General features: G+C 33.8%; 1 non-coding gene across 1 annotated transcript; it reads left to right on the forward strand.

Moving 5' to 3' along the window:
• The first annotated feature begins 6,241 nt into the window (after positions 1 to 6,241).
• On the forward strand, positions 6,242 to 6,403 carry LOC126720135 (U1 spliceosomal RNA). The gene has a single exon (XR_007653290.1). It is a non-coding gene; the product is annotated as a U1 spliceosomal RNA (small nuclear RNA).
• Positions 6,404 to 10,921: the final 4,518 nt, after the last annotated feature.

Raw genomic sequence — 10,921 nt, forward strand, 5'->3', positions numbered from 1 at the left:
AACAAACATGATCAAATGCCCAACTCAAATCAATTTTTTTATTTATTTTAAATTTAATAGTTTTGAGGCCATGAAAACTCAAATGAATTACATTTTTTTTTCTGGTAATAAGATGGAAAAAAAATAAGAATAATACAAATAGCAAAACTCATTTTGAGTTCAACCCTTTGAACCTGGGCTACTAATGTTCGCTTCTCATGTGCTTCAGTTTTGTCTGCAAGCTCTAAAGTCATTCTCTGCCTCTTGTACTTGTTTGATTGGATTTTAGTAGACAGACTTGAGCCATGACTAAAAGAATAGAAAAAACAATCAAGAAACAAAAAAATACCTAAGAAACTATCCCATTGAAGGCCATACTGATCAATTTGTGAAGAGAGAACAATTGAAAATTTATAGAGAAAAAAAAAAAAAAAAAGAGTTGAGGAGGTTGTAATCTATCGGTGACTATAATAACGACATTTGAAGAGTCTAGGTTAATGGAGAGACGCAATAGAGTTGAAGATAGAGTAATACCAAAATTTAAGAAGAGACACACTAAAGTTTATGGGTTTATGCTAAATTGTGTGATATTAATATCTTTATTTTTCTACCAAGTGAAACTTCCATTCACATGTGTATACTCATTCTTCCCTAACATGTGAGTCATTGTCTTGCTATGGGCTTCAAGACTTTTTCCTCTTTATGGGTTACAAGCAAATCCCTTATTAGCTTCCCTTGCCTATGGGTTTTTTCCTTCGCTAGCGCATTATTCATGGGCTTTTGTATGCAATTCATAAGAACCAAGTGTCAATTTTGTTAGTCCATTCATGAGAACCTCATACTCCTATGTCCATGGGAACCTCACACTATGTCATTGTTCTTTTATCTAATCATTAGCAAAACTACTTTTTTTTTGGAGAAGAAAGTTGAGGCATTTTATCAAGGGAAGCTATTCAAATTAGCCTGAATTGCAGGTAAAAGGTATGGTGAAACATCTTTCATCCAGACGGATAAGGGAGAGGAAATGATTGTTCTTATAGCAAGTGAATGAGCAACTTGATTACATTGTTGACCAACATGCAAAAAACTAAAACATGAAACCTGTGATGTAAGAAAAAATATGTCATTGACAATATGCCCGAATGGGGCCAGGGACCTCCAGTGTTGCTGCAAAACTTTGATCAAAATCTTTGAGTTTCCCTAGAGGACAAAGTCATCAAGAGTTTGTTTGGTAAGAGATTTTTAGTAATGTTGTTATGTTGTGGAAATACATGTGAGTGAAAAAGTGTGTGAAAATACGTGTAATATTATTTAAACACTTAAAACTATTATTTAAATAACAGAACCAAACACCCCCAAATCCCAACTCCAAAGCTAATTCTATTGCCCTTCTCACTGCTAGAGCTTCCACCTCTATGACTGTGAGTGGCCGCAGCTGGATTAACAAGAATAAAGAAGTCATTACCAACTCTGACAGTGAAAAGGACCACTGACCTTATGGCTTCTATCTCATAGAGATTTTAATTTTATTCATTTTTTGGTTGTCCACCCATTTGGCTTCTAGTTTTTTCATTGTGTTTTACTATTTTGACTTTTGTATTTCATTTTTTTTGGTCTAAAGGGAAGTATATTAAACTAACTGAAGGAAGAAGGACAAGGACAAGGACAAAGCCTGTTACAGCAAGAACCCAATGAGTCAGTCTCAATCAGAGGGATCAACTTTACAGGAGGATAAGAATGAACAAAAAAATCCACAGATTGAAACAGTCCTAAATTTGCTAGATGATCTGCACATTTGTTAGCTTACCGGTAAGTGTGCTTAACACGAACCTAAGGAATTTGATCGATTAAGAGTTTGCAATCATCCAGAAGAGGAGAAATCACAGAATTGCAATTAGAAGAGTTATTAAGAACATCCACCAGTGACTTCTCATCCAGTTCTATCATGACAGCACAAGCATTCATTTGACTACAAAGCTGAAGACCATCCCAGAGAGCCCATATTTTAGCCACAAAGCTATCAGTTCTTCCAATCTTCCTAGAAAATCCTATTACCTAATTGCCAAACTCATCCCTTATCAAGCCACCACCTGCTGCAATGCCTATTGAACCACTTAAAGACCTGTCTATATTGAGTTTAACCCAACCCGGATTTGGTTTTTCCCATCTGACTTGCTTAACCACCAAATGATTATTACGAGTTGGTTTTGAAACGCAAAGCAGAAATTCAATAGCTTGTGTGGTTATCACCCTTTCTAGGTTCGGATTGGCCCTTTTGTTGAAAAAACAAACATGATTCCTCTATTTCCAAATCATCCATATCGCATATGGGAAGAGAATGTTCCAAGGTATACCAGCTACATTCTGGGAGGACTTAAGGTTGGAATTAGAAATCAACCACTCTCTAATGCCCTGGGAAAAGAAAGAAGGGTTCAGACAGTGGGTTCCAAGTTGAAGCCATACCGATTTAACCATACTACAATCCCAGAGCGCTTGAGTTAAGGATTCAGAGTCAAATTGGCACATTGGGCAGGAGGTATCAAGAAGGATTCCTCTTTTTGCTACAACCTCCTTGACAACAATACTATTATGCATGCATCTCCAAATGAACATTTGGATTCTAGGCAAAGTTTGAAGCTTCCATATCCAAGAACCAGCAAAAGATTTTGCTTCCATCAGGTTTGTGGTAATAAGATAATCCCTTCCCATGTCAAAACTCCCTTTTGGAGAATACCTCCACGCCAACTTGTCATTATTTCTTACTACAAGGGGGATCGGTGTTGCTTGAATTTCATCTCTGATCCCCAAAGGGAGGTTGAAAGGAATCTTCGACCAATCCCGTCTTCCCAAGGATATCACATCTTTAAGCTTGAGGTTGAACGAGTCTAGAGGAAGGGGACCTTGGATGAGGGCTCTAATGGAGCCAAGATTGGACCAGCAATCAGACCAAAAATCAAGATTACTCTTGTCACCCTTTCTTGAAAGTGGCCTCACCTATCTTCATACCTTTCCAAGTAGGGGAGCTTGGGAGTTTAGCTTCATTCCTCAAATTGATTCTTTGCCTAGTACAATATTTATATTTAAGAACCTTGGCCCAAGGAGCATTCTTCTCAGTGTGAAATCTCCAATTTAGCTTGGCTAGAAGAGCTGTATTCCTACCTTTAGCCAACTGTAGTCCAAGACCTCCCAACTCCTTAGGCTTACTAACAACATCCCACTTGACCCAATGCATTTTCCTAGCATGGTTAGATGATCCCCACAAAAAGTTCCTGTTGACCCTATCAATGCCCTTGAGGATTTTGTTCAGGAGTGAAGCTTGTTGCATGACATAATTCGGAATGGTGGAGGAAGAGGCATGAATGAGAACCATTCGGCCAGCCATGGAGAGTAAATTAGCTTTCCACCCCGCTAGCTTTTTCTTGACTCTATCTAACACAAAGTCAAAGTCATGCTTACAAGCCCCTGCATGCTTCAAAGGGAAACCCAGATACTTGCCAAGGTTGTCAGTATAGTTGAAACCAAGAGTGTTAGACAAAAGATCTCTTTGATCAGGGTCCACATTAGGCGAAAAGAATACACAAGATCTTGCTTCGCTTACCTTCTGGCTAGATCTAGAACAAAACTCCTGAAGAGCTTCATTAATAGCAAGACAATTATTCGTGTCCGCCTCAGCAAATAAAACCAGGTCATCTGCAAAAAAACAGGTGCGAAAAATAAGAGTTAAAAGTTTGGAAGGAGAGTTAAAAGTTTTCAACCTTTTGTGTCTTTTGTAGCCTCTCCATGTTTATAATACTCTTTGTTCTCTTTTTTTTTTTTTTCTTTTCTTTTTTTTTTCATTATCTAGTAAATAATAATATTATTGTTTCTATATTTTAAATTTTGTTATTATTATTGTTGTTGTACTTGATATTGATATATTAGCTGAAATATAGATTTATAATTTTAATATTATTAATAATTTATATAGGTAGCCGTAATTCTGAAAGAGGGATCACCAATATACCAAAATAGGCCAGTACCGAAATATTTTGTTCTATTATTTTTAGTTTTGTGGGCTTGGACATGTGACTGGGTTTGGGCATGTGACTTGGGAACTCTCAAACTTATTAAGTCTTAGACCATTCTCCCAAGTCTTTTTTTATTTTTGAAAGAGTTTCAACTTATAGCGTCCGCTCCTAAATCCCAAATCTCTTATACATCCATCAGAAATTTTACTGGTTAAGTTAATTGGAACTCACAAAGTCTAATTTGATATATGAATTAGATACACACTCCTTTTGTTTCATCATCAAGTCTATATTATTGTTTTAACTTGTAACCTTTTTTTTTTTTCAAATTTTTATATTCTAATTTTTAAAAATTATTTAATTGTTTTATATTCATTTTATTACTCATTATTGCTCTTGAAATGCTTAACAATATATAGAAGATATAAATAAAAATATATTTAATAATTAATTAATAAACATATTCTCACCATACTCATATTCTACTTCTTTTTTTTTTTTTTTTTTTTTTTTTTTAATTATCATGTCACTACACCGCACCCGCACTTGTACTTGTGCAGGTGCTTCCTAGGTATCATCACAAACAACAAGCACATCACCATCAAATGCAACTGCTGTAGTATCATTTCCTTCCTTTTTGTTGTTTTTTTTTTCTTTGTTTCTCTCATTGAATAATTCTCATTTAAATTTTGTTCACTCGTTCTTCCTATGATCATGACTTGGATCTTTCTCTTGACTTGTCGCAATTATCATCATTTCGAGGGTTTCTTTACTTCTCTCACGTTTTTTTATCAAGGCCGTGCTATAAGATTTTTTTATTTATTTAAATTTTAATATATACAATTGAGTTTTAAAAAATGAAATTATTATGTAAGAAAAACAATTAAAAGTTTTAATATTTGGGCTTTACCCCCACCCAGTTCATTCCTTTAAAAAAGTGTAATATTTACTAAATTCTAATATTTAAGAGGTTCAAATTTTTAAGGGGTTAAAAGTTATCTTATAAATAAGAATAAATTTCTAGACAACACAAATGCCTAATTTTTATTCATATTTTAGTATAATTTTTTAAATTCTCCATTTTACATGACAATTTCCAATTGTCATTTATACAATCTTATATAAAATAGAAATATCTTATTAAAAACCATAATGTCAAGACAGTCAAGAGGTTCAAAAAAGAAATTCAATCAATAATCTTCAAATGATGTTAGTTCACTTATTTCTAGAAAGCATGGTATTTTTCACTAAAGTATTTTTTAAAGCAAACATATACATATAAAACTCTTTTTTTTTTTTTTTTTTTTTTTTTTTAAACAGATACATATAAATCTATGTGTATATATATTGATAGTTTTCACTAACACTTTATCACACTCGCTGATGGTGCTATTTTCTGTAATCTCCATCAGTTTTGTTTTCAATGAAAGCTTAGTCCTGATTCTCAAAAAAAAAAAAAAAAAAAAAAAAAAAAAAAAAAAAAGGATTAATAAGCTTCACTGGATTTCATTTCCCATACAACATTTCTAAGTCTATCTGCAATCTTGGAGCTAAGAACTAAAAACTAAGCGTATGCTTGCCTGTTGCGGTTTCTACGTTTGCACTTTTTTTGGTTGGTCCCATGACACTGTTCATGGACCAGCTAACATCAAAAACGCGTAAACAGTGCGTTATGCCGATTAAAAAAATATTTTGTGACAATGTTTTATATAATAAGTTTTCAATTTTTAATAAAATAAGCGGTATCCAAATAAAACTTTAAAAGTCCTTTGGCAGTTCAAGAATTCAAAAAAGAGTTATCAAGACCCAAAAGAAGCAATTTATTATCTCATTTGGTCACGAACTACTAGGGAGTAGGGAGTCCTAGTGTCGGTTTGGATAGCACTTAAACGTGCTGCGTCCGCGTTTTCCTTTTTTTTTTTTTTTTTTTTTTTGACCTTTTTAGTCGCAACTGTTGACCGGTTTTCTGTGAACAATGTACTTGTACACTGTTCACGGGTCCCATAAACTTCACTTTTTATCAACTTTTTTATTAAAAATGGGTCCCACGATACTATTCACACATTTAAAAATTATTTTGCTACAGTGTATTCAGTTTTCAGTTTCAATAAAATAAGTTCAATCCAAAGAGACCCCTAAAGTGGCTTTGTAGTTTGTTTGTGGCACTTGACTCATTTAGTCCCACATCGGAAGAGTGGGAATGAGGAGGGGCGAGACGAGTGATATAAAAAGAAAGGGAGGGTGGCACTAAAATTATACTTACCTGGGCGGGGTCAATGGGTGATCAAAAAGGCTCATGGCCTAGTAGGGTGGCTTCCATTGCACTGGAAGGAGGAATGCCCCGCTAACATCTCCCCAAGTGGGAGAGTGTACGTCATAATTTCTGCAAGTGGGGGCCTGCGTTCGCGCGGCCCCTGTCCATTTCTCAAGCCCAATGAGTATTTTAATGCGTACTTAGCAAAGCTTATTCCTAAAAGCCGACAGATTTTATAACTCAGCTTTGTTGAATGCCAAAGTTGAAATTGTTTACATATAGAATGTGTTTACTAATGCGTACCGAGCAATGCTTATTCCGAAAGCCCACTGAGGCACTTGACTCGATAACTCAATTTTGTCAAATGCCTAAGTTGAAATTGCTTGTATATAGAATGGGCTTTGGACTCTAGTTAGTGCCCAATATTCATCGATGGTGAAAAGACTTTTTGTTGACTCGTGGCCCGTATTATCAATCTTAGCTCACTTGTAAAATACTAAAATTTATTAATAATAATGATACTGCTTAAATATATATTTAGCTACTCGATTGTTTGTCTTTTTTGTTATGCTGATCTCTTTTTGATATCACACTTAACAAACTCTATTTAATGGTGGGCTTGGACTGATCTCTTTTTGATATGAGACTTAATATACTCTATTTAAATTTTTTTTTCACACTTCCCCCGTTTGAAAAAAAGGAATAAATAACTCAATCAAATTCTGGGAGGCTTCATGAAGTGCTTCTTTAGGAGTTATATTTCCATTAGTCCATATTTCGAGAAAATGTATCTCTTGTTTTTTATTCTCATTTACATAAGAATAAATACTATGGTTTGCATTTCAAACAGGCATGAATACAACGTCGAGAGGATAACTTCCGTCTTGAGAGTTAATTCTTTAAATCAAACTAACACAACCACATAGGAATATATGCCATCTAGCATAATTTTAGAGACTATTTCATTAGTAAGCATGTTTTTCAAACTATTTGGGAAATTTAGGGGGTGTTTGATTTAGGGTGTTTTTATCACTTATCACTCAGTTTTCATCACTCATTACTCACTTTTCATAGATCCCACACCAAGTGAGGTTGTTTGGTTTAGTTTTCATTCTTAATTTCCATAACTAATTACCTAAAAAATTGAGTTAGAGTTATGGGAAATGAGAACAAATTTTTCTTGTTTTCAGATTTAGAGTTATGAGTTATGATGACATTTTTGTAAATTTAATCACATTTGGGGCCATCTTAACGTGTTGTCTCATCAAGTCAAACTACATCTCACAAAACTCATTTCTTTTTCTTTCTTTTCTTCTTCTTTCTTCTTCTACGCTGGAACCCAGAAGCAAACACAAATTTTCCTTTCTTCTGTCTTCTTCTTCGCTAACACCCACTTGCTTGTTCTAATTTCTCCTTTTCTTTATTCTTTCTTCATTCTTCTTCTTCTTCTTCTTCTCAATTTCTTTATTCTTTCCTCTTCACCTTTCTCATCACATAAATATTCTTTCTTCTTCACCGATCTGACATAGGAGAAGCAGAGAAAAGGCCGATCTATCACGGTGGGTTTATGGGTTCCGATTGGTGTTTTATGTGGTGGTTGCAATGGATCAGGTTTTTGAAGGTTGGGATCGGTGGGTTAAGAGTTGGGATCGGTGGTTGTTGGGTTTAACTTGGTGGTGGTTGCTGGGTTTAGCTTGGTAGTGGTTGCTATGTTTTGTGCGGTGGTTGTTCATGCGAGTTACCGTTCTAACCAAAGTCAGCTTGTAGGCTCCACCATTAAGAGTGTTTTAACTGAAAACTACACCCAAGTTTTTGAGCCAAACACAATTGGGATAGAGTTAGGAGAAAAATAAGATTACAGATATGAGATATGAGTTAAAGATATAAGTGATGAGAAAAGAGTTCTGAGTTAACTCCAAACCAAATAGGGCCTTAGAATTTTGAGTCTTGAGACTCCAGATCGGTGAAATTCGAGTTTTAGTGCTGCCATGGAACAATTAACCACATGGAACTTGAGTTTCTTAGACTCGAGTTCTATAAAAGGAACATAGGAACGCAAAATAAGAAAAAAAGAAGAAGAAGACGAATAGAGGTTCCACGAGTTTCTTAGACTTGAGTCCTATAGAAGGAACACAGGAATGCAAGATAAGAAAAAAGAAGAAGAAAATTAATAGAGGAGGAAGAAAAACATACAATGTAGATCAGATTGCCACCACTTGTAACTCAAGTCTAAGAGAATCAAGCTGCATCCTTGAACATGAGTTTTAGAGCCTCGAAGTGCTAGTTTTCTAAATAGTTTTGCAAATATGACAACTAACTAAAATGTTTCAAAAATAAAATGTTTTGTTTCTCAAAAAAAGAAAAAAAAAAAAAGAAAAACTAAAATGTTTCAAAAATAATGATAAAAAAAAAAAAAAAAAAAAAAAATTCCAACCACATCAAACCCAGACCAACCTAATCAGATTCAACATTAAACTCTAAATCAAACACAAATCGCCTGAATAGATCTAACATCACACATCAAATCCAAATAGACCCAACGTACAAAAAGAAAAAAAAAGAAAAGACACCAAAATAGATCCATGTCAGCGACGCACCACTAAAGAAAAAAATTGGAAGATAATACCGAGTTGCAAACAATTTCGTTAGTTAGCAACATTTTCAAACTATTTAGCAAACTAACATCTCGAGCTTGAGAGACTCAAGTTTACTGTAGCAACTCGAGTTATAGAAACTCAAGTTCCATGGAACTCGAGTCTCTAAGACTCGAGTTCCTTGTGGACACACAAAATTCGAGTTTCTAAGACTCGAGTTACTACAGTGAACTCGAGTCTAAGAAACTCGAGATATTAATTTGCTAAATAGTTTGAAAATATTGCTAACTAACGAAATTGTTTGCAACTTAGTGTTATTTTCCAATTTTTTCCCACCACTAGATCATAACCCAACCACTAGATCATAACCATTGTCCTCCGAAATTGCGACACAACCCACTTTGAAATGGTGTACGATGCGAGTTTGATGTTTCAGGTTTGTGGGTCCTTGCTTCCTTGGTTGAGAATGTAAACTAGCTCTAAAACCAATTCTGTGGCAGAGTCTAAGATGGTGAAAGCTTGAGCTTGAGAGAGGGTCAACAAAAGAGACATAATATAAAATGAAATAAATTGGTTTGTTGAGCTACAATGTCTCAATACATGTATTGAGGTACTATTCAAAAATTAGTTTGACTTTCCCTTTTTGTTGAGGCTGATATAGGAGAATTATAATTTTGTTGAAATTCTACTTTGGTAAGACTGATGCTAATGCCATCGTTTGTCTTTTATTGGTTAATACAACCACATGTTTGGATTTGATTGGAAAATTCAATGTATTGCATTTAGAGTGTAACTAAAATAACATTAATAGTAGCAAAAAAATGCATATCAATTAAAGATGGAAAATAATACACCTAGTTGACTATGATTACTCTATTAACGATCCATAATTGATTTCAAAATTTTTGATGCTAACGCTTGGTTGTATATTATTGTTATTTTGTTTAAAATAACAAGGGGTATAAAAGTTTAATCATACCTTAAAAAACGGAATATTATATATATATATATATATTTATATAAACAAGATGTAGAAATAAATTGACATTTTAAGTAAAAACAGAACTACTTTTTTTTTTTTTTTTTTGAGAATGTAGTAAAAACACAACTACTAAGCGTACCTAATTAATGATAAGGAATAGAATTTGATCGAGAATGGTAGCTACCTAATTAACAAGTTTGGATTGGTTTGCTTTAAATTTGCAATAAAACTTGAAGAAAACGGTTACTAGTACCGACCTAAGCTTCTATTTTTTTTTATTTTTTATTATTATTATTATTTAATTCGGTAGTGGGCTACACTTCAATTCAAAGTTCTGAATTCAGTATTCAATCAACTCTTCGCGCGTATTTGACTAGCGGTTGGACCTACTAACGTTTCAAGGCGTTGAATAACAATTTCTTTACCTCTCCTCAAAACTACGTTCCCAAAATATCCTCATATTAAAGACCCCCATCAAATCAAAGATATCCCAAAACAGAATAACTCCAAAATTTCCATGTTGAGGACCCAAGGAGGCCTCGATAATAGTTAAATTATAATATTGGGTTTTTTGTGACCGCTTATAAGCCCAAAAATTAGTCTTGGTTTAAAATCCATTTATTTTGTTAAAATTGAAATTTTTTTTATTAAAAATACTGTATATAAATACAAAAATTAGTTGAAATAGTATAGTAATACCTATGAATAGTACCCAAAAGTATAGTGGGACTCATGAATAGTACCAAAAAATAAAGTGGAACTCCATAAATAGTAGCAAAAATAAGTTGGCAAAAATAATTCATGCCAAACACACACTTAAGATCTGTTTGAGATTCGTTTATTTTATTGAAACTAAAAACTTTTTAATGAAAGTATTATAGATAAAGGTAAAAGTTAGCTGAAATAGTACAGTAGGACCCATGAATAGTACTAAAAAGTGCAGTGGAACCCATGAATAGTACCAAAAATAAGCTGAATAGTAAAATAAATTAGCAAAAATTATTTTTGCTAAACACCTACTTAGGGTGTGTTTGAATATCGCTTATTTTGTTGAAAATTGAAAACACTGTAGCGAAATAAGTTTTAAATGTGTGAATAGTGCCGT

Source organism: Quercus robur, chromosome 3, assembly GCF_932294415.1.
Source record: "Quercus robur chromosome 3, dhQueRobu3.1, whole genome shotgun sequence".
NCBI classification, from domain to species: domain Eukaryota; kingdom Viridiplantae; phylum Streptophyta; class Magnoliopsida; order Fagales; family Fagaceae; genus Quercus; species Quercus robur.